This window comes from Zeus faber (assembly GCF_960531495.2).
Source record: "Zeus faber genome assembly, chromosome: 18".
Lineage (NCBI taxonomy): Eukaryota > Metazoa > Chordata > Actinopteri > Zeiformes > Zeidae > Zeus > Zeus faber.
This window is the reverse complement of record NC_137210.1, coordinates 8944177-8968654: the sequence shown is the minus strand read 5'-3', so window position 1 is coordinate 8968654 and position 24478 is coordinate 8944177. Positions and strand designations below refer to the sequence as shown.

At 44.7% G+C, this 24478-nt stretch overlaps 1 protein-coding gene across 2 annotated transcripts in view; it reads left to right on the top strand.

Annotated features, from left to right (window-relative positions):
• Positions 1-24478, top strand: part of sema5ba (sema domain, seven thrombospondin repeats (type 1 and type 1-like), transmembrane domain (TM) and short cytoplasmic domain, (semaphorin) 5Ba) — a 121570-nt gene that overhangs the window by 674 nt on the left and 96418 nt on the right. For both annotated transcript variants that reach the window (XM_080019817.1, XM_080019818.1), the window contains exon 2: positions 23747-23825. The gene's annotated coding sequence lies outside the window, so the exon portion shown is untranslated. The remainder of the gene's footprint in view (positions 1-23746; positions 23826-24478) is intronic.

The window sequence follows — 24478 nt, the reverse complement described above, 5'->3', positions numbered from 1 at the left end:
TTTACCAGAAAAGAAATTAAAAATTCCATGTCAGAAGTCAGAATCTCTTTAGGATTTATTGTCATTGTGGATGGCGAAACTTGTCAACAGAGGTTTTCTGTGCGGCGCGGTAGGATGCATTTCCACTTTTTTTTTATTTGCTCGTTTATGTCTCTATTTTATTTTTATTTTTTTTTTAGATGTGATCGATTCATTTATTCATTCGTTTATAACTGATATTTCAAGAGTGTGTTCTTCCGAAAAAGATTCCATATCAGTTGTAATCAATAGGCGGTGGTGTGTTACGCGCGGAACGTGCCCTCGTTGCGCGTCAGAAATAAAAGCGTATTCACTGCGGACACACAAGTCAGACTGAGAACGTCGTTCTTTTATTATCGGCCCGAAAATGGGAGCGATGGGAGGCTCTCACACGTCCTCCATGTATGCTTTGTCTTTTGTGTTTTTGTCTCTCAATCGGAATTACTACTTACGAGAAGAAGAAGAAGAAGAAGAAGAAAAAAAAAAAGCCATGGCTGATGTTGGATCACCAGGCTGAAGGATCAAATGTGGATCGTTTTGCGTGTGGCATTTCCCTGTGAGGTGAAGTTGCGAAAACAAAAGCGAATGCAATGTCAGTGGTGAACGACAGAGGGCAGTGTTTGAGCAGCCCGGACACGTGAGGCCGCATCACAAGCAGCCTTATTCTATTCCCTTTGCCCCCCAGTGAATGTGCACGTTGACGTTGCAATGGCTTATGGCGTCAAGCCGCCCTCGATATACCTTTTAAGACACGTATAATGAATGTGGATTTTGTGAGATTGTTGCTTATTTTGATTGGTTTTCAGAGTACAACTCGAAAGGGGGAGACAGACATTTCAGCGATTTCTACTGAGCTTGTTTCTTCGCTCTGCAGAGATAAATTGACTCAGGATCATTTGTTTGGATCATGTAAAATATTGTCAACTTAGACCCTGCAACAAATTGCCAACCTGAAAGCTGTTTTTGCTCCAGGGTATTTTTTGTCTTTAACATCATGTTGTTTTTCATCTATGCTAATTGATTAAGTGCATGACTCAGTGGTGTCTAAAAGCGTGATTGGAGGGCAAATTAAAAGGAAATTACTTTCCACAGCTTTCAGAGTGCTACGACAGACTTGAATCAGGATATATTTTTCAATATAAAGTCTCCCGGTATTTTACGATGACTATAATTCCCACTTAAAAAAAGTTTCCCATCTTCTCATAAAATACTTGTTTATTCAGATTGAGCCTTGGATGTTTGATCTGCTTTTAATCAGAAAAAAAAATCTGAAAAAAATATTAGCTCATATGTGTGGTTGATTTTGACAAAACAACCCCCCCCCCCCCCACCCCATTGTCTCTTTATTAATATTCATATATTCGTAATCATATAGGTTTTGTAATGCTCCCATGCTTGTCTTATGTGCGATTAACGCCTTTGTTAATTCAAGAGCCACTCCAGTGTTTGGACTCTGTCCTTTCAGATGAGAAAATGGGTTTTCTCCTTTGATGAACTTATGAGCGCCCTTGACAGGTCCAGGCGGGGGACCGGGCTGGCACGGCAAAAGAGATGTAAAACTATACACACACACACACACACACACTGGACCCTCCTTCAGCCTCCCCCCATCCCATCCTCACCACTTCTCCATTTCCACTCTCCATCTCTCCACCCCTCTGATCTTCTCGTAACTCGAGTCTCAACGTTGCCTGTGTTTGTCAGTGGCCTGTGCGGTGCGCGTGTCATCGATGGCGGATGAAATCAACCCTAAAGTGTTTATTTTTGCGAACAAGTCGGGTAATGTGGCCCCGCCACGCCGACGGCCGCTTCATCAAATTTTCAATGATGCATATTTAGGCGCCGCCATATGAATTATTCCTGTTGTCGGGGCATCATCGGAGTGGGACAACGGACATGAAAGTTTAATCTCCGGAGAACTGGAGCCCGACGCACGGTAATGGCCACCGTCCTTCACAGATTAACCTCCCCAGATAGAAACTCCCCGGGGTAAGAGACGGTGCGCACGGCTCTGACCTCCACTACCGTGCCGGGCTGTCAGTGGGTTGGTGTGTACTCAAATATGTGTGTGTGTGTGTTACAGAGGAGCCAAACTTTTCTGTTCCTCTCTGCAGCACAGCACTCACTGCTCTGTTCACTGTTCACACGCCAGACTTGTAAATATGTGTAAAGAGGCGAAGGGAGAAAATTTCAACTTACAACACAAACCAAGCTTAATTTAAATAAAGAACTTGAAACCAAAGGAATTGGTTTTACTTTGGCACAGTCCTTTTTTTTATTATTTTTTTTCATATACATTAGCTTTTTTGCCTGCTTATCCGGACACCTGTTTGCTTATTCTCTGCAGCTGCTTTGTGAAGCTTCTGAATTCCAACCTGAGGGTGAGGGTGGCCGCTACAAAACCCCAGACTTTCTACCAAACCACGCAAGCCCATTTAAAACCCAAGTAAATATGCGATGGTGTCTGGCTGTGACGTGCTCCCCACAGCCGTGCGCGACAGGGGAGGGCAGAGGCATTTCGACTTCAACAGTTATCTTAATATGGGAGCCACATAGTAATTAGTTATGAAACCTACCTATTTGCCTTAAAAGAAGTAGAAGAAACTTTTGTTGTTTTGAATCGTGTGTGTGCATGCGAGTTATTAGAGAGAGAGAGAGAGAGAGAGATGCATTAAAGTGTGGTTTTTTTTTTTGTTTTGTTTTTTTAATATTCAGAGCCCTGTGGGCATGATGGAGTGTATCCACTGCCCTCTGTTGTGTTCATTGAATGCCCTATTTAATAATAGCTCAGGGCGCAGCGACTTGTGACGCCACCCCTCACCTCCGCAACTCACTGCGATTAGAACTGTGCACATTTGTCCCGGTTGTCTTTGTTGGAAATATGATTGGTCCGCATTTTTGATTTGACCCCCCCTGAAATAGGCGAGTTTGTCTACACGGCGTGTTTCGTTGTATCTATTGGCAACCGCTGCACTAAAGTTTGACTCTGCTCCCCCCGGTTCCCTTCTATATTTATCATGGACCCCTCATTGAATTTTTGATAATGGCCGTTACTATGGCACGGCCCTTGATGGATAACATGTAATTGTGCTAAGGAAACGGTCATGGCTGTCAGGAGAAGGCACAGACTGCGCTGGTGCCTTTTTGTTTTTCCGGGTGGCTGATTAAGCGGGTTCACTCGGTCGGCGGTCACCGCGAATGAATTATTCCTAAATGTCTGTCTGGGCCCATTCGCTCTCCCAGGACCTGTGGAGACCGCCATTGTGTCTGAACCTGAAAGTGCACTCGGCGCGGCCTCGATGTGTGCCTGTAACCTGGTCCTGCTGCTCGCCGCCTGCGAAATCCGATATGAATGAGGCGTGGAGCTCCCTGTCTGCACTGCCGCTAATTAATGCTTGTTGCGGCCCAACGAGCTTAATTTGTCTGGAACCTTATCGCCGTTGTCCTTGTTTGTTTACCCTCTCCTTCCCTGTACTGTTATTACCATTTCAAGTGGAAAAATAGGTTGGGGGTGGGAGGGGTGGTATGTACTGGTTAAAGTGTTTTCATCATCTGTGATAACGGTGCTGTGCTGTGTGCGAAAGTCAAACAGTCAGTGACCGACCGCATCAAAATAATAATCACCATCCCCATCATTGCATTGTTTTTTAAATTTTATTCCTCTAGCTGTCACTTGAAGGACAATTTCCTAAACCTAATATGTTTTCCTTGAGGTGTGAAGCAACTCAATTTGGTTTTACATACAGATCGCTTTCCCTCCTTGATTGTGCATGTGTGTTTGCGTGTGTTTGTTTGTGTGTGTGTGCGTGTGTGCGTGTGTGTGTGTGTGTGTGTCCTCATTCACGGCTGCTCCTCTGTGTTTACCTAAGTGTGCGTGTGTGCGTCTGCGTGCGTGTGTGCATACGTGCATGTCTGAGCAATTTGATTTCCCTTTGTGTGCGTGTGAAGCGGACGTGAAGGCATGTGCCTTTTCTCTCTTCCGTCACACACTCTCGCTCTCTCTCTCTCTCTCTCTCTCTCTCTGGCTCCTTCTTAGTTCCCCACCAGGTCTGAGGGAGGGCCAGGATAAATGAGAAAATAAAAGGAGGGCGAGAGGAGGAGCGAGTGCTCCCACAGTTGATTTGGCTATTGTTAGGGGGAGGAACACTATTCCCATTGATGCCAGTGGATGCATGGCTGAAACCCCTAGAAGCTTTAGGAAGGGGGCTCATTCAGGACTCCGGGCGACCCGAGGGACCTGGTTAGGAGATGGGTGTCGGGGGCCATTGATGGGGGACAGTGGGAACATTGTCCCCGCTCCAGTGCGTTTAATCCACCCCCCCCCCCCACCCAACCTCCACCTCTGAACCTATGGACCAGATTTGACACTCAGGTTGTCTGTTACTGCCTTGTGTGCTACTGGAGAGGACTCTCCTAAAACTAAAGTCCCCTTAAATAGATCTGAGGAATGAAGAGGAGGAAGAAAGAAGAGTATGTTTCTTCCATATGATTAAATTTAATGCAGAGGGTTTGCCAACTCTCTAAAGATGAAGGGGTTACAGTCTTTCTGTCTGTCTGTCTGTCTGGCTGTCTGTCAACATGTAGATCATTGGATAAAGCATCTCATGGAGTCATTCAGGGATCTCTTTTGTCTTTTTGCAGAGATTTCACCGTGAAAGGTCTACCTTAAGGACCTTTATGGGGGGGTCTTAAAAAAACCCTGTAAAGGTCCTCCTCCAATAAGGGTCTTTTAAACCCTCCCATAGACCCATAGAAAATATTAATATCATGTCTGACACTTTTTCTACATAAAGGACTGCCAGACAAAAAACAAAGCGACTCTGTCTTGTGCCTGGGATGATTTGATATTGCAAGAAGCAATCAGCATTCAGTTTGCTGCTGAAACCCCAGCTGCCTGGTGCAGATTGTAGTTTGTTCACTTACTCTAAGTATTTATTAGCGTTGGTTCTTCTCCAGGATCATGCTTTGATTTGCGACTTCTGGTTCATCACATAACTGGCTCATTAGCGGGTACAACACATGGCTTTCTGTTGGTCAGCGGTCTGCTGTTCAGGGTATGCATTGCTATTGTGTGTGTGTGTGTGTGTGTGTGTGTGTGTGTGTGTGTGTGTGTGTGTGTGTGTGTGTGTGTGTGTGTGTGTGTGTGTGTGTGTGTGTGTGTGTGTGTGTGTGTGTGTGGCTGCAGATGCGTGTTTGCTAAAGCAGACATGAAGGTGTGTGTGCGTGGCCGGTCGGCCAGTCATTTGTTACAGGTGTCAGCCAAGACCTAAATAGCTCAGAGCGAGTGCAGGTGTGTTGCTGTTGTATAGCGGTAGATTTCAGGGTGGAGGAAGGTGGAGGATGAAAGAAGAACAAGCACCCAGCCACCTGCATGAACCGCGTTTTCTTGAAAGCTTGTCAGACACATTTGCCGGAGAAAGTAACGTAACATTCGAGGTGTGGGTCCGAGAATGAACATTTAGCAGCAACCAGTGCACGGGCATTCACTTTGCCACAATCTTTATTATCTTGGGCTCTGCGTCTCATTTATGGATGTAATTAGATGACCGCCAGTCAGGCTGTGAATCACAGTATGAGCCTAATAACATTGCAATCCAGAATGCGGTGGGAGCAGCCGTCCTTTTGTCAGGTGTTGATTGGAAATGCACGGCAATGGCTAAATTTACTGCTGAGCTGAGGGAGATTAGCGTTTGAACCCGCTGACAAATGCAGTTGTATAGAGCCTTATTGACAGGTTGAAAATCAAAGTATCATATACTTGGGGAAAAAAAACAGCGTTACTAAATACAGTGCTTTTAAATGTTTCATGGTGTATGAGATAATTGCCTGCCCCCTTGGAGGAGAGGGGGGTGTCGCTTCTGCTTTATCACCAAAGCAGCTTAATTGAAATATGAAAACCTCTTTGTTACCACATGCATGAATTTCCAACCACTTTCAATATGTTTTTTTATACCCTTGGTCTATTTCTTTACTTGACTTATAAAGGTGGTGATGATGTGATCATCCTTCATTTATCATTCATGCTATGCCCTTCACTTTTACATTCTGAAGCAATTGCCAGTGAAAATTTCTCCCGCAACCTGATTCCAATGCCTCGGGTCTATTTCTATAGAGAAATCACCTTTTCCTATATGTGTGTGTGAACAGCCACTGCATGATAAGCAAATGTGGTACGAATGACAAAGGGGAGTGATAGCTTAGCGACTATGGGACGATCTCATGTCTCGGAGGCCAAACCGTCTGAGAATTACCCCAGTGAAATGAGCCAAGCTACTTTTCCGAGTCTGCATTTGATAGGCTTTAATATCGGACCGGGATCGCAATGAGCACTCAGCTTTACCGCAGCTTGAATGGACTTTATTCTAACACGGCGAAAGGTTCAGTATGATTACTCAATTGTCTTTTGTGACCTTTTGTTTTGCTCCAGCCTGGCATCCCTTGGTCTTAAGCCAAAAGAGTAGAGTTTTTCCTCCGGTCGAGGAGCTGATTCTCCATTCATATTGCGTGTCCGCTGAAGAGTCCTTTCTGGAGCAGTGGCTGGATGGGGGAGGGGGCGGAATCAACACCTCATTAGTTATCAACTGCCCAACGCGGAGCGCATTCTGACTTCCACATGAGAGCAAGCGAAAATATTTGGAGTATGGACCCTTGAGACATGACACTACTACGTAAGTGTTGTTTTTTTTGTTTTTTTTAATTTCTGCCTGTCCCCATTACGTCTTACAAAACTTGCCGTCCATGATAGCAGACCTCCTTGACAAGTTTGAATAGAAGCCTCCCTCGCGAGATGAACCAAGAAAGCAGTATGCTCAATATCAATATTCCTCCCTCGAGCTTGAGCTTTTCATTTTTTAAGTGGGCACAGTTACTGGGCCCCTCTACCTCCTCAACGCTGGATTGCAATTGGCGGTGGTTACTATGACTATAGGAGTAGTTCTCGGCGGGGGCAGGAGGGTTGCTCTCAGGCACAGGCAGGCAGAGAGAGGAGTGTGACATTGATTAATGTCCTGGCAAAAACAGGGACGGTCAACTCCTCGGGCCCCGTTGTCACCGCTGAGGCTCCGTGAGGGATGCTGGGTCCCGGCCAACTCCACAACGCACCCGGGAAAGAACACAAAGAGAGTTTAATCATAATCACGTGAATAATTTAGTATACAGAAATCTATTACTTTTTCAACTGGGTGGATGAAAGCCGGAGTAAATTGAAATGTTAGATTAAGTCGGGAAGGAAATGAGATTCACCTGTGTGTCTCCATAGAAAAAAGAAAGAGAAAAAATACCTCGCCACAGCAGGAACTGATGTGGAAACATCTTTCTAACTCCCTACCTCTATAAATGGCCCAGTTCTCCAGAAACCGGAAATAAGGAGTAGCCAGCCTCACCAGGCGGCCTGGGTTGAGGGTCCAGCCAACGTTTGTGGTGGTTAGCACACTGCCTGCTAACTAGGAACTGGACGGGTGGAAGACCTCGGGCCATCAGGCTGCATGAAAGAGATAAGCAGACATCCCTGCCTCGTCATTCCACAGCAGCGTCCCCCACCAACTCTCTCAAGAAACAGTGTTTTTTGAGTATTTGGCCTGCGAGTCTTACATAACCCAGCACACATAAACACAGACCCCCACACTCAGGCACACACACGATCACCCGAGTGTCTCTTACTTTCCCTATAATAGATACCCTTAGACAGAGTGTTATTATAATTATAACCTCAAAGCTGTGCAGTGCTACCTTCTCCTCTTTCATGTTCAAGGTCCATTAAAACCCCTCTTTGAGGCTCTGAGACTCCCCGGTTCAGTCCAACTCTGCCCCAACAGTCGTCTGCCCACTCCCCACACAGCTCCACCCCACTGCTCCTCCACTGCAGCGCATTTCCCATTCAAGGCGCTTGAAAAGGTCTTCTGTTGTACCCCTCTCTGCCACATCTACAACGACTAGTTGTTCCCCCAAATAGTCTCCCGCGCACTCTAGAGCGTGTCTGTCTGTGTGTGTGTCCACATGCGTGCGCATGTGGCTACACCTGAACTTTCAGGAAAGACCTCATTCTTTAAGCAACCATCGCAACATCACCACCATAAGGGAAACACCTGCGCTCTCTTCAAGAGATCTGTCACAAACTGTAGTTTCCCACCAGTACAGGAAGCTGGAAATACTTGAAAACTATACAATGAACGGGCCTCAGATACAAACACTCCCCCTATATATTCATCTTTACTCACTACACACTACACATACTGTACTCACTATCTCAAAGGCAGTGTGGTGTGGGCATGGTGTGGTTTGAGCAGCCACACTATACCTGGGTCTAGGTAATTGGGATCAGTGGGACTGCATACCTGTTGCTCATTGGTTGGTCTAACGAGCAACAGGTAAAACCCCCGTCCCCACACACACTCAGGAGAGGAGCCCTTGTCATGACACATGTCCATCTGCTCTGGAACTTGTTGTATCAAGCCCCCTCTCCACAATAAACTGTGTTTTCTCTACCCCATCATTCGTGTCTCTGTGCCGGAGGGCCCTGAAAATGCCACAGGCAGTTGATAGTAGATTGTCATTTTCCATACCTTAACTTCCATACCATTTACCTTGGCCTGTGGAGGAAAATACTTTAATGATAAGGGCTGTGTGTGTGTGTGTGTGTGTGTGTGTGTGTGTGTGTGTGTGTGTGTGTGTGTGTGTGTGTGTGTGTGTGTGTGTGTGTGTGTGTGTGTGTGTGTGTGTGTGTGTGTGTGTGTGTGTGACCACGGAAGCAGGAAGCAGGGTGTTCTCATCGAGGTGTAAATTCCTTGTCAGAAGTTTGATGAGCGAGTGAACAGGGTCTCCAGCCTCTGGTCCCGACTCACAGTGGATCGCCAAGACCAGCCTCGGACAAGCGGCCCATTCAGGTCCAAGTCAGATACGAGACTTTAGTGAAATCTTTGTCCAACTACTACCGAACTACTTGTGATGGTCGGGCGCATTTGTTTTTGCCAGGTTTCCAGAGAAAATTACGTGATGTTTTGAACAGCAGCCAGTGCTGAAGTAACTAGGGCTGTCAATGTTTTCATCAAAGTGACTCAACGTGGGCTAAATTGTTGTTTCATTACAATCAGACTACTTCATTTAGACCATGCATTCCCTTGCAAAAGGGTTTCTATAAAGTGAAATAATATGAATAAAAGAGGTTTTTACAGAGAGACGAACAATAGAAATAGACAACCCCATGGTGTGTATTTAGAGAAAGGTTTGTGACTGACTGGTGAGTGTTTACCAAGTCCCTGTATTATAGTATTTATAAAGAGCAAGAGCAGAATGGTTTAACTTGAATATTTTCTTCTCTCAGGGGGTTAGTTGAATGTAAAATGTGTGACTTGTCAGCTGTACAGAGCTGTAAGCACTTAGTCATACGTTTTATTAGACATACTGTATATCGACACTACACTACTGGACATATATGGACACTACTGTGCTGCTGTTTGGACTATGAGGTGATATCTGTGTGTCTGTGTGTGTGTTTGAACACCTGAAAACCCAACTGGGGTGTTGGAGTGTACTGTTCCTACATCCATTCTTTCCCGTCTCCCCCATTCTTCCAGCTTGTCCTTGCAGAGTCTTAAATGACTACAGATATTGTCCACGCAAGCAACCTTGTGATTCTGTGTCCTCACTCTGCGCCACTAAATTAAATTTAATGTTTAACCTCCACCATTGTGCTTAACTTAATAGTCCGTGCCGCAGTCTCTTTTGCCTCTTAACCGAATGTATTCAGATACTGTCGACAACATGATGGCAACACACGAGGATAACATTGGCAATCACCATAAGGCCCCAAGAGACGGGTGGTTGTGTTTGTGTGTTTATGTGCAATCCAGTTTCTTCCCGCTCTGTTATTTCCCCCGCTCTGCTCTGGGTTTCGTTTTGTCTCGCTCTCTGTTTTGGCTGGGATGAGTTATGATGCCCCTGGGGAGGCCTGAGAGGAGGACAAGAGAGGAATACAATTGTCACCTCTCTCTCCTGAGCGGTCATTTCAATGACTTTGCAGGTCACAGGCACAATCGCCACTTGAGGTTTTGAAGGACATAGCCTTTAAATACAGGGTGTGAGGCCATTGCAAGCCTGAATACTGGAGCTGGAGGACTGTTATTTCATGCAGATGGCTGAGCCTCCATGATGGAGGCATCCCCCCTCATCACTCCTCCACTCCCTGCTCCGTCTACCTGAGAAGGATCATGTGAAATGCTGCTAAAAACAAGATAAGAGATAAGTGTCCTGTAGGTCTTTGGTTGCAGACAGTAAATAGACAAAAAATATGTGTACACATAGTCTGTATTGCAATGAGGTTTATGGCTTAGCGTACACTACCTGTTTGTAGGGGATATATTGTTTCTGCAGGAATTCAGGAGCTCTTCAAATTGGCAGACACAGCCTAATTGGGGTTTTTCTTTTTAGTGTAGCACATCAATATGCCCCAGGGCCGGGAAATATATCGGCATGATATCTTGGATTTTTGATTAAATGTTGTCTTTAAGGCAGTATTACAGTTTTCCTGATTTCATAGACTGTTTAAGCCTCTACTTGGTTGTCCATAATAGCCACATTACAAATGATTGTTTCTCTTGTGTGTAAATAAATATCTCATAAAAGCATAAATAGCCACCCCCGGAAATATCGTCAAAATATCGTTATCGAGGTATTAGTCTGAAAATATCACAATTTTAGATGTTGTGAATATCGCCCAGCCCCATCACTTATGTTTCAAAGCATCTTTTGGACCCCTTCCTGCCTCGCCGCTCACGATGCCCCCCTGCTGGTCTGACAGCGTGCCCCCGCTGGCACGATGCCCAGACACCCGCAGCGGTTTACAAATCTGTGGTGGTGGCGGTGGCCATGCTCCCACTCCTTTGACTTTGCTGAAGACGTGCTGCTATTCATTAAGGAGGCGCAAAATGACAGAGAGAGCACTTGTGTTCTGCTGAGAGAGGAATAAACAAGACATAAAACAGGGGGGTGGGGGGCTGTTAGCCTCAGACAGGCAATTTGTGCGTGGTTATGCTTTGTTAAACTTCTAAGTCTCTCTCTCGTTCTTTTTTTCCGTTCTTTCTTTATTTCTTTCTTTCTTTCTTCCCGTCTTTCAACCCTTCATGCTTCTCCTCCTCTCCTTGGCTCTTTTTGTCTCCCATTTTCCTGTTCTCTTTGAGTACTATAAGTGATCTGTTTTCTCTATATCAAATAGGTAAACAACAGGCAGGCAATTTAAGTGATTGCTTTGCAATGGCCCCCTATTTTAACAGGAGATTTATGGTCGTGGGGGGGATCGACAGTCAGGAGGTTTTTTCTGCTACGTGTTCACTTGGCGCCCATGGCTCGGCTATAAATTTTAAAAAATCGTTTAGTTTTTTTTACCAAGATTTCTTTTTTATGAACTGAGATGTGTTCGGAAGCTTGATGCAATAGACTTGTTTGTAATTTCCAAACCGACAGTACTTTCTGGCACCCAAACCTGACAGTCTCAGTGAGTGGGACTGATGATGAATATAAGAGATAAGATAATACTTCATTAATCCAGATGGGTTATAAAAGCATACATGATACAGAGTATATGTAAAGACAAGCTATGAAAATACTTGGTAGTCAAGAGAAACTTTGGCTCGCCCTTGGTAATTAAATGGTAGGGAGATCCATTTGGCTGTCTGAGGGACTAAACGACCGTTTGAACTCTCTGATGAGAGACACAATTATCAGAGCCGTCAGGTGTCCCATACGCAGATCACATTAAAACAACACATCAAGGGTTTTCTGATGGATACTATTGGGAACTGTATCTGCAAACCTGCAAATCGGATAAAAAATGTTCTCCCTATTTTATACCATTTCACCTCCTTTGGTTTGTGCCCCTGCCACTTATATATATATCCTGCATTTTATTGTTTTATTAATGTGTTTTATATCATGATACTGCTGGTCTGAACCACTATTTCCCTACAACTCACTGGGTTAGATTAAAAAAAGAAAAAATAAGAAAGAAAAGAACATGATGACAATGAGAAACAGATTCACCCCTCCCTTTGGCAGACAGCTTTTAGCACCTACTTTTATACATTGTCAGAAGATCTTTTACCAAAGTAAATCAAAAAGTTAATTGAGCAGAGATGTCTTATTGTGTGAGGTGTCATCTGGTAAGAGGGTGAAAAAAAGTGTCTTTTAAATAGCGAGCCTAGGAGAATTGAGGCTTTTCAGAGCAGCTCTGATGAGAAGAGGCAGTGACCTCCACGCTGTGGAAAAGTCCTGAAATTAAATGGCCTGGCCGGGGTCCAGCCAAGCGGCCCTGTCTTTGCTGACAACAGCCATTTGAAACCGAGGACAGAGGAGAGTGAAGGCCTGCTGGCAGTTTGGGTTACGTGTGTGTGTGTGTGTGTGTGTGTGTGTGTGTGTGTGTGTGTGTGTGTGTGTGTGTGTGTGTGTGTGTGTGTGTGTGTGTGTGTGTGTGTGCGTGCGTGTTTGTGTATGTTATTTGTATGTGTGTAGGGCACATAGGTAACGCCCTACCAAATTCATCAAATTTGCCCCAAAAAAAAAAACAGGTGTATCTTGCTGAAGTGCTACCGTGCAGAGCCAAGTCGCTCGGACTTTACGGTTTGTGTTTCCATGGAATCAGCACAGGAAGTCCTTAGAAAAACCACAGTCACGACAACACATGACGCAATGCATCAGAGACGGCGTTGGTCTACGTTGTGCGTATGTGTAGATACAGTATATGGAGTCGCGGTGTTGTCTACGCAAAAATCGGGCATTTTTTTTGGCAAATATATATGAAAGTATTTTAACTCCCTTTGTTGGCGCCTGCGCGAGCGCCTCGTGTCGCTTACACACATTTTAATATTTTGTGTATTTTTAGAGCTTATTGTGCATAATCAGCGGGTGTCATGACATTTCACTGCATATAATATATGCAGTGAAATGTCATGACACCCGCTCATACATATTATGTATGACTGTATGTATATGTATGTGAAAATTAACCTCTTGAATCTTGAATCTTTTTGGATTTTTGTTTTAGTTTTTTTAGTACCGTTGGATGTTAACATGAAACTTAAAACAGTGCATGTAATGAGAAAGGTGCGGCCTGACTGTGCGCTTAAAAAGCTCAAATTAATCATTGCCATGAAATTTCATGTTTTTCTTTTAAAATCTGTGAGATCGTATTATTTTTGAGAATCTAGGTGAAATTGAGCAACATGTATTTTGTAGGGCCCTACACATAGGCATATACTGTACAGTGTGTATGTGTGTGTTGGTGGATGTTTTTGGAAGATAGACTCTTGTCCCTGGAGGGAAATTGTGTGTTTGTGTGTGTGTGTGTGTGTGTGTGTGTGTGTGTGTGTGTGTGTGTGTGTGTGTGTGTGTGTGTGTGTGTGTGTGTGTGTGTGTGTGTGTGTTCTCACTTGCAGGGACGCCTCAGACAACTCTCTGGCAGAAGAGTGTGACAATAAGCAAAAGACCTTGATGTCCTCCCCTTCGTCAAACACCTCTCCTTTTCTTTTCGCTCTGCCGTGCCCCCATTCCTTCTCTTCTTACCCTGTCCGCGGCTGCCAAACCGATAGGCATAAAGAGGGAGGTATTGGCCGGAGATAAAGGCATTATTGGCTATTCAATCTGAAGGAATCTGTAAGCCCTCAAGAGTAGATCAATGAAAGATGTACGCTTTGTAGCACCTCTTTGTGATAAAGGCCTGTTTGCTTTTCTCTTCTCTCTCTCTCTCTCTCTCTCGCTGTCTCTCTTCTAAATGATGAACCACTGCCATTACTGTAATTCTCTTTTCTCCCCTCACTGTCTCTCTCTCTCTCTCCCTGCCAAGGGCCTAAGCCGATTTTAGGGCAGAGTAATTAATTAATTAATTTCTTTTATTAACAAATGATTTACAACGGGGCATTAATTGCTCTCACATCAGAGAGAGAGAGAGAGAGAGAGAGAGAGAGAGAGAGAGAGAGAGAGAGAGAGAGAGAGAGAGAGAGAGAGAGAGAGAGAGAGAGAGAGAGAGAGAGAGAGAGAGAGAGAGAGAGAGAGAGAGAGAGAGAGAGAGAGAGAGAGAGAGAGAGCCTCTCGCCTACGTCTGCGGCTTAATTACTTATTGGATCGGCACTTTGCACAATGGCTTCCATTCAATTTCATCATTTAAAGTGTTCCGCCGAGTTTACGTCTCCGTGTCAATGGGAGAGGGTGGTGGTAGTGGTGGTGGTGGTGGTGGTGTTGAGATTGGGGACGTGAGGTCTGGTCTGTAAAATGAGACGAAGCAGAGACTTGGAATAAAATGGACATGAGGCAAGCTTTGATCAGATGACGGTCCAGAGGGGGCGGTCCCGTGGGAGGCGGTGGGAGGGGCCAGCCCCGACGGGGAAAGTTGAGCAAAGTTCTTTATGCAAATGAGCAGCGCCAGGTGACGGGCGACCGCCAATAGGAAGGTAGATGCACTCTCAATGCCGCTGATCCTCGGAAAATGGACTCCCCAGACCACTCTATTGTTCATGATTACTTAAACTGACTTTCTTAAACTATTGATAAATTAAGGAATGTCATTTTATGTTTCTCCAATAAGGGCCATTTTTTATTTTATCTTGGAATGGAAAGGTGGAGACGTTCAAAATGTTTGACGCACCCACAACAGCCAGTCCATTTTGAGCCGACACACCCACAGAAAGCGTGTTCATTGGGTTTTCGTCCGAAGAGTTGGGCTTCACAGCGCTCATCAGACCTCTGTTAATTGGGTCGTTTCGAGTCCAAGGCCTTGTTTTTACTTTCTGCCAAACGGTGAGAAACCCTGTTATTAGTACAGTCTCAAATTTGAAAAATATGTGTGCACACACATAGGGGACAATGAGACGGTTAGTGTGTTTTTTTTTTTTTTTTGTTTGTTTTTGTTCACATTTTTTGAGCAGTTTTGTTTTTATTGTAAAGAACAGTTCAGCGAGACAGGAAATGGAGGGCAGAGAGAGGGAAAGTGACTGCAGCAACGTTTCCGTTATCCGGTAATGGCCGTTTTTTTTCGTCCGACATATTTAAATCTCTCCGGTGATAATGTCCGGTGAAAATAATTTGCTCCAAGCACAATTTGAATGGGTGCTGGGTGGATCATTTCGATTCAAAAAAAGTCTGCAAATCTATTAATTTCCGCCATTGGCAAGTGGCAACAGGAAGCCAATCATTTTGGACAATCTACAGCTGACCTTTCTCCTCTGACCAATCACATTTGTTGATACAAAACGAAGGCCCTTATTTTATATTGGATATTCAATAAAAAATATTATACATCTACATGCATGGATGGTGTCATTCTCTATATGGACTGCTTATCAATTGTTTTTATGCTCAATAAATGGAATTTCCCCCATTTGCCTGGGAAATTGAAATCTAGCAGGACACGTTGAACGGCACCAGTTTATTCTAACGTAAACTCTGGACTGCAGGCTGGGTTCCAGCCCATGTCGCTGCATGCGTTTCCCCGATATTGTAGGCGCACATATCCAGTTGAACCACCAGGACGCCCCAGATCACTGTGTTCTTTGATTCCTTCCCCGGGGCCACACTCGTTTTGAACCCAAATTACCGGCCTTCCTCTGCGCTTTGGCGGCCAACTCGATTCTTCGTTTCGCAGTTTCCATCCGAAGCGCGTGCTACGGGAACGGATAAGTCCGGTTCGAGCAAACATCTTTGCTTCTCTTCCTGTTTTTTTCTCCCCATCCCCCTGACTTTTTGAGAAAGTCATACGCTCTGGCTGCTCACAGTCAGGTACTGTCAGCACAATGTAGAGCTGCACCATTTGTTTAGCCTATTTTTTCTTCTTTAACGCCCCCATCTATCCCCAGACTCACCCATGATGGATGGATGGCTGGATGGGAGGGTTGCATTCCAGTGCTTGAAAAGATAAATCAGGGTTTGATTCTCCTCCCCTTGCACCCTTTTTATGCTCTGACGGATTCGGTTTTGTTTGCCTTTTTTTGGCCTCCTCTCTAACATCTCTCCATCATTTTGATTCTTAACCTGGTCTTCTCTTTCTGCCCCCCCTCTCAAATCCTCCCATCTCCCCTGGGACTCTCCACCTCGCTCTCTCTCTCTCTCTCTCTCTCTCTCTTTCTCGCTTTCAGTCTCCATTCCTGTTGTTGTTTTTTTCTTCTCTCTCCCATTTTCTTCCTTGTTATTTTGTTTTACGGAGTGTTTTGTTTTGATTAAAAACAGACGTGGCCTGCACTCCTCCTGACCGTGTCCACCTGACCGACCTGGGACCCGGAGGGAAGATGAATCACCTGCTTTTCTTTCTATCGCTCTGCTCCCCCGCCTCCCCCTCCCTGCCTGTCTGTGGATTCCAGAATGAGATGAGATCTTTATACTGTGTGTGTGTGTATGTGTATGTTTGTGTGTGTGTGTGTGTGTGTGTGTGTGTGTGTGTGTGTGTGTGTGTGTGTGTGTGTGTGTGTGTGTGTGTGTGTGTGTGTGTGTGTGTGTGTGTTGTGTGTGTGTGTGAACTAGGAACGCAACGGTACACCGTATGTTATCAAACCGTTCAGTACGCCCCCTATGGTTCAATACGCACACGTGAACTATGGTAGTACGGAATCACAGTATCGCGCAGTACGGGCTCGGCGCAGTGCGCCGTAACTACTGCTTCCTATTGAATCAATTGAAGCCACATCAACCACACGCCACAGCTGCTCAAAAATGTCTGTATTTTTGTACATTTGTGTGTGGCTATGCAGCCTTTTCCATAGAAGCACGAGATAAAACTATAGAAACATTTTACAAACTTGTCTTCTTTTGTAGGAATGAAGGGAACCGAGTCTCTTTGGGTGGTGAGCCATTCTTTTTTTTTTTTTTGACAATTTTTACAGTTTTATGTTCTGTTGTTTGTTTAAGTTGTCGTTTCCTGTTTCCCCCTCTATGTAAGAGATAGCTTATGCGCCTCCCTCGCCGGGAGGTGCCTTGGCTGTGAGGTTTTATGTCAAGTTTTAAGTTATTTTTCTATTGTTATTTGTGTCAAATATACTGTTTATACCTGGTCTACACAAAAATAACTGACTATACTACTGGTTTTATTTCTTTTATTATTGTGAAACGTTTTTAAAATATTATATACAGTATATATATAAATTAATATTAATGAAATTTAACATTTGAAGTATCCACTATCCTGGACACCTCTCCTCCAATCAGATGAACTTATGCAAATTATAAAAACCCACCAAAAAACCTTGCCCCACAGTCATACACACGTGGCAGACGACTATAAAAAATTTTTTTTACACATTTAAACTTTTAAAATTTTGAAAAAATAAATTCTTAAATATAAAGACACCGAAACCGTACCATTATCGTGGCCTCAAAACCGAATACATACTGAACTGTGAGCCCACTGTACCGTTGTGTCCCTAGTGTGAACCTGCATTTGCATGATTGTGTGTGTGTGTGTGTGTGTGTGTTTACAGTATGTATGTGTCAATGTGTGTGTCTGTGTGTGTGTGTGTGTGTGCGTGCGCGTGCGTGTGTGTGTGTATAGATGTGTGTGTGTGACAGGAGTTGAGGGGCTTTGGGGGTCAGCGTGTTGCTTGTGTTTAGCTTGCAGTGCATTGGAGTTCAAAGGTCGGACCACTGTGTGTTTGGTTAATCCCGTGTGGCCACGTCCAAGCGGTGGCCACGTCCTTGTCCTGCTTTTTAATATTGTTTGGTAGTCACCTGACTTGGATCTAGCTGTGTTTGTGGCTTATATATATTTGTATATTTACATATATATAGTATATTTTTTTCATACCCAGAGTCTTTTTCTCCTCCCTGTAGCCTGGTGGCTCTGCTCACCCTAAAAAGCTTTTCTCTAAACGGCGTTGCAGCTAACTGAAGAGCACAGGAGTGTCCCCACAGAAGCTCGTCTTCACCTCTTAATCTTAACCCTCCGTCTGCTTTCCTCCTCTTCCTCCTCCTCCTCCACCTCTCCTCCTCACCCTGGATGCCGGGGTTCAGATTCCTTCTGGGTTGTAATTACTTGTGTGCTGTGCCACGCTGCTCGCCTCCGATCTCAGAAGGGGATCGGAGGTGGACTTATTTGACCCGGTGTGTTCTGAAAACAAGGTGGCGAAGTACTGTCATCGACGCCCCCCCTTCAGATCACGCCGGCTTCAGCAGCTATTTCAAGGCCGCATGGGAAAATACTTTGTGTCCTTTTTGCATTTTCCGCTGCAGCTGCTCTGCTCTCCACCCGCCGAAGCCGTGGGATTTGCTTTGCTTCCATCGCTGCGCTCGTTTTAATGATACGGGATAGTGAGGATAGGATACGAGGGTTAAGGCAAAGGGAAATCAAGTGTTCTCCCTTTGTTTGTTTGTGTTGTAATGAGTAAAGAAGGACCCAAAGAAAAGCCTACAGGACCTGTGTGTTCCAGCGACTTACTATTGCTCTTGTTCAGTGTTAGGGTTTGGTCATTCTTTGGTGCTGCCCTCCTTCCTTTTTCCTGTGGAAAAATACATTGAGTGAGAAAAGGTGGTGTAGCTTCCCTCTAAATGTCAAGCATCAAACTGGTGTCCCAAGTACAAAATCCAGCCTTTTGTTTTCCCACATTTTTCATTCCCGTTGTGCACGCCATGGCATGAGTTCCATGGCATAAAGAGGAATTTGGAGACTTTGTTTTTTTAGGCTAAATAACTATGGATAATACAAATGATAGATTCACAACAAGTGAATGGGCAATGAAGTCATCCCGCGAGACAATTCAGCAGCCCCCTAAAAATAGCTCCATGTTGTGAAAGGGACAGAAAAAGGGATTGGTCCTTGTGAGACACACTAAAGCCATGCAGACAATGAACAATAATATCTTGTCCTATGAGTATTGTTCCTGGAAACTGGAATCCTTCCCCCATCCCTTTACTGAAGCCACATATTGCACCGCTCAACGACATTCAACTTTCTAGACATACACACGAACAGTACACACATAAATAACCTTGTGAATAACCTTGTCCCAGAAGCACACCCTCAGACAGGTACACATGAAGACGTAGTGATGCAGCTCCCCCATGTACATGCATATGCAAACAGCCATATCCATATACACACAAACAGCACATACACACGGCTACAATTAGACATTCGTCCATATTTACTTTGCTAAGCAGACTTCATTAATCAACCTTCTCCTCGACTGCCTGTTGGGAAGTCTGTTGGGTAGAAATATCGCACTGCAAACACCTGGTCCAGGATAGGAAAGCACACACACACACACACACACACACACACACACACGCACATACTCACACACACATGCGCACAGCCAAACACAGAGCAATTTCAGCGCTTAGACAGCGAGAGCAGTACAGATTGGTGTAAAATAAGATGGATGCCAGCTGTACCACGCCATTTGAGCGCCTTTTAGTTCGGGTCTCGGCTGTCTCTCCGCACACTCAACCGTCTCGTTTATTTCCTCGGCTGCTTCTTTAAACTCAGTGCAACAAAAGAAGTCCACGGTGTATTTCTCTTTCTCCCGTCTCGATCCGAACTCAAATAATCACGTCTGAGGGGCCTTCAAATCCAATTGTGCGGTTTTCAAAAGAGCTAGAGGAAAGCGTTTTAGGGCCGGAGCCACATGATGAATTAATGTTACGACACCATTGGGCGAGACAGAGTTGATTTCAGAGTTTTACATAGCTCAGTGTATTTAAATAGCATAGGTATAACGCCACCATTTCCCATAAGCCGGCGGGGCGGTCAGGCAGTGCGCGGTGCTTAAGCTTACACTGATGTATGAGTAGCCTCAGGCTGCTTTAATAGAGGTGCCATTTAATTACTGCAGAGGCCCACTTGAGCTTTAGCAGGCAATCACACACACACCAACACACACACACAGGTGGTTGCAACTATGCACACAGGTTAGAGCTCTGTGATATGGAAGAATATATTATCACCGTAATCATAGGGAATGCTCGAGAATATGCAACTGGGGTTCATCACATTGAACCATATGGTAATTTTAAAGTTTGATATCGGACCAAAATACGCTCATTTTTATATTATCATCAGCCTTTGGAGTCTTTGGTCATTGAGAAGTGGTCTTGTCATTTAATGAAATGCAATTAATTATAAAGGCTCCATACCCTAAAAAAGTATTTTGGCACATCTATTTGAGAGACAAAGGTGTTTTTCCAGAGACCTGGAGTGACAAACTGACTTACTAATGTAATCGTGGGACTATATAATGTGACTTAAGAAAATATGGCTTTGGGGACTGTTTTGGACCCCAAAACATGTGTCCCTGGAGATGCCAGGGACACATGAAACCCCAGCTGGAAACCCAGGCGGGTGACGCAGGCAGGGAGGTAGGGATCCGAGAGGCCGAGGGAGAGGGAGGAGAGGGCGAGGGAGTGGGTGATGGAGGAGAGGGCGAGGGCGTGGAGGGAGTTGGATAACAAGGGTGACAGTTGACGGTTTCTGTCGACGTGGTTTAAAGTTTTAAACTCCACGTCTGTAGGATCTGACGTGCGCATGTGTGTGGAACAGCTTGGCTTCCCTGTAGACACTTGGGTTGTGTTCGACAGCCTACAGCCTGCTTGTTCAGCTTGATTATTTGTTCTTTGTAATTACTGCTGTCACCCCCTACCCCACCCCCTTGTTTCTATCCCTCTCTCTTTCTCCCTCCCTCTCTCTCTCTCTTTCTCCCTGTCTCTCTCCCTCTCTCTTTGCCTCTTCTCCCCCTCTCCCCTCCCTTCTCTCTCTCTCTCTCTCTCCTTCTCGATCCCTCTCTTGTGAATGAACCCCTAATTTGCTACTCAATCCGAATGGAAGTAAAACCTATGGCGGTCCCAATTCCCCCCACTACCACTCAACAGACACTAACACAGACACACACATACACACACACACAGAATAGTTTATTTCTCTTCTTATCTTAATTAAGTCCTTTCAAAGCCTTCTATGTGTGTGTGTGTGTGTGTGTGTGAATATTCTGACAGCGCGAGGCGTGGCTGAGATGCTTCAGTCTCTGGAGGTAGCAGCTTCTTTGATAACAGTGTGGGCCTGACCAAGCAGGCAGGAGGAGTGCGCTCTTTCATGTCTCCCAACTTCCACAGCTGTCCACAGCTGTCCATTTGTCGACGGGCTACAGTCGAACTCCTCCTGTAAATGGATAGTTGACAAAAGGAACCTTTAGCGTATTCTGTCAACTCCACATACATTGTCATGCGGTCTGATGTCAAATTTGAAATGTTCCAATTTGATAAATACTAAAAACATTCTTGTTGCAGAGGGTTAGCCTTTCATCTGTAGTTTGATACTGTAATTATATAACTGTTTTCTATATGATTAAATAACTTTTTTTTATATTTATAATGTTGAGAAGAGAACACTACAGGACTGAGGAAAATGGGTTGAAAAAAAGAACATAATTCAAGAAAATAGGCACTTTTGACATAACGGCATAAATTTAAAATACTAATCCTTGTTGTACCCAGATCTAGAAAAAAAAAGGCTATTTGTATGGTTTTGCTTGCAGCCAGTTCCCGCAAACGCTCTTTGATTTAATGCCATGTGTGATTGGCCACTACCCCAGCAGCAGCTGCAACATCTGTTAAAGGATGCACAATTTTCACAATTTCACAATTTTTTGTGATCAATTCTTTGTGTCAGATGTCCACATGAACAGTGAGTGAGGTTTTCCTCGCTGTAATCAATCCTCCTGTGCTGGCTATTTGTTTAAACTTACACTGCCTAAATACTTCATTGTACAGTTTTGTACATTTATTTAATAAATATTTCAATAATAACACTTTCAAAACGTATTCATGTAAAAATAATGGATGGGGAGGAGTGGTGGCATTTTATGCAACTGAATACTTCCATTCACATGATGGGTATAGTAGAACAAAAAGGTATCGAATGAAGTACTCTGTTGGTAACTGTATCACTTTAAGGGTACTGGTATTGGTACTGGTATCGTCATTTTGTAAACAATACCCAGCCCTAGTAAGCACATGTATATCCAAACATATATATACAAGCTGGGTACAACTTATCTTCTGTGCAGACTGGAAAATATCTCAAATTAGGAGCAAAGTGCAGCCCGTGGTTTCCTGCTCTGCACTTTTCCCATCCACCCAACACGCCATCTCTTACCGATCCCCGCCAGTTCACAACGGGACGCCGGTTGTGTTGTCTGCTATCGGATAATCCCTGTGTTTGATTCCGAGTTGTGTGATGCGTTCTGTTTTCTCTGATTCTCTCTCAGTAGAATACATGTAACCCAGAGTCTGCGCTTGACGTAAAGTTTGTTTCGGTTTCATTGTGCCTCCTTCCCTCTAACTGCAAGACTCTATATCTGTATCTGTGTCAGTGGCTGCGTTTGTACCTTTTTCTGTGTTCCATGTTTGGGCCTGTGTGTGTGAGGGAAGAAGTCACGGACTAAGGAGTTTATGAGAGTTTTTGCTTCTTGTCTAGTCTCCGCGAACAAAGCCCGGATCCCACACGGACGGAGGAGATTATGGGGGAAGTCGGGCGTTCAGCGGTGCTTTTTTTGTTCGAGCGGGACGTTTCCCGTGGTTCGACGCCGCAGTCTCTGCTTAGCTCCATAGCGAATCCATTCACTGTGTGTGTGTGTGTGTGTGTGTGTGTGTGTGTGTGTGTGTGTGTGTGTGTGTGTGTGTGTGTGTGTGTGTGTGTGTGTGTGTGTGTGTGTGTGTGTGTGTGTGTGTGTGTGTGTGTGTGTGTGTGTGTGTGTGTCTACGAGGCCAGATAGGAGGCATCCTGTTGCAGAAATCTGTCAGTGGAACTCTGACCCGGACACTTGACTCAGCAGATGTCAGACTCAGGACGGGACTCGTCAAAGGCGAGGGCAGGGCGGTGCAACAAACCGTCCTGAATTCGAGATTTTGGTCTCCTGTAAAAAGCAAACTCCGGCAATGAAATAAACAAACACTTGATCCGTTATATTTTCCCCTGTTCCAGCACGGCAATATCGCAGCATTCAACGCCACGGGAGGGACGCCTGAGCCGCTCTCGCAGGTTGCCGTAGAAACAGACCAGTGCTATTTGTTCCAATTTGCTCCGCGACGCAGAGATCAAAAAGCTCGGATCCAAAAGTCCTCTCTGCATGTTGGCTTCACCGTTTGATTAAACTCACCCAGACAAACGTTTTATCTGATTTACATCCACGCTCATAATTTACGTCAGAGTGAGCATTCGAGCCATGTTTGTTTTCACGCAGCAATATAATGCATGTCTCCTCATATTGAATTTCGGTTCAAGTTATTTTATTTTATTTTATTTTATTTTATTTTATTTTATTTTATTTTATTTTATTTTATTTATTTATTTATTTATTTATTTATTTATTTATTTATTTATTCGCTATCTTTATTTTGAACTGAAATTAGTCTTGAGGTTTGCTGTGGTGCGGTTTCCCCCTCTTCAGGGAGTGGAAGTAACGAAATTGAGTCAGGCGTCCGACGCTTTCTCCCGTCAACCCCCTCCACACACACACACACACACACACACACACACACACACAAATACACCAACACACGCACGTATACACACACACACACGCACATATAGTCCACTTATAAATGACATTCCTGCTCCGCCCGCTCTGCTCCATTGAGAAGTTGGCGGTTTGTTTACGAGACCGCGAGCGGTTCTTTTGTGGTGCTCTGCACCGTTTATGGGAAGGAGCTGAACGTGTATTGAAAGGCTCACCCCTCCTCTTCTCTCTCTCTCTCTCTCCCGCTCTAGGAGCAGTTTGAAAAGGACAGACGGCACCCTCAGCCCCATCCTTTCGCCCAGAGGATGGTGGGCCAGTAAGGCCTCGCTGGTGAGTACTCTTTTATTTCAATCTATTAAAAAAAAACCAAAAAAAACGCAGGAACTTAATTATTTGTTTTCATCCTGGATATCCAGCAGGAAGCCGTCCATTATAGAAAGTTTTATTTAGTAATTTATTTGCGCTGAGACAAGAAATATTGAGGTTTATCAACTTTTCCTTTGGTCCATCTGTAGACTGAGGGATTATCTCTCTCTCTCTCTCCCTCTCTCTCTTCACCTCGCTCTTCAACCCCCCACCCCCACCCCCATGGCCTATTTTGCTTGCTTTCTATCTATCTCTCTCTCTCTCCCTCCCTCCCTCCCTTTCTATGGGCCCTGTAGTAAAAGTGAGAGAGCCTCTTATGTTAGGGCCCTTTTTATCCCGACCCAGAGAAGTAATTTGAAAAGCAGCGTGAGTGTTGCAATGGAGGCAGAGGGGGGGGGGGGGGTGGCAGGGGTAGGAGGAGGTGGAGGTGGGGGGAGGAGGAGGAGGGCTTTATACAGGCTGCTTAGAGAATACTTTTCTCTCTCTCTCTCTCCTCCTCTCTCCTCTTTATTTCGTTCTTGGAATGTGAATCACTAAATCGCACATGTGAAGACACCCCCTCCCGTTCTCTAATTAGTCCTGTGCTGTATAATCATTGCTCAGTTCAGATGTGATGC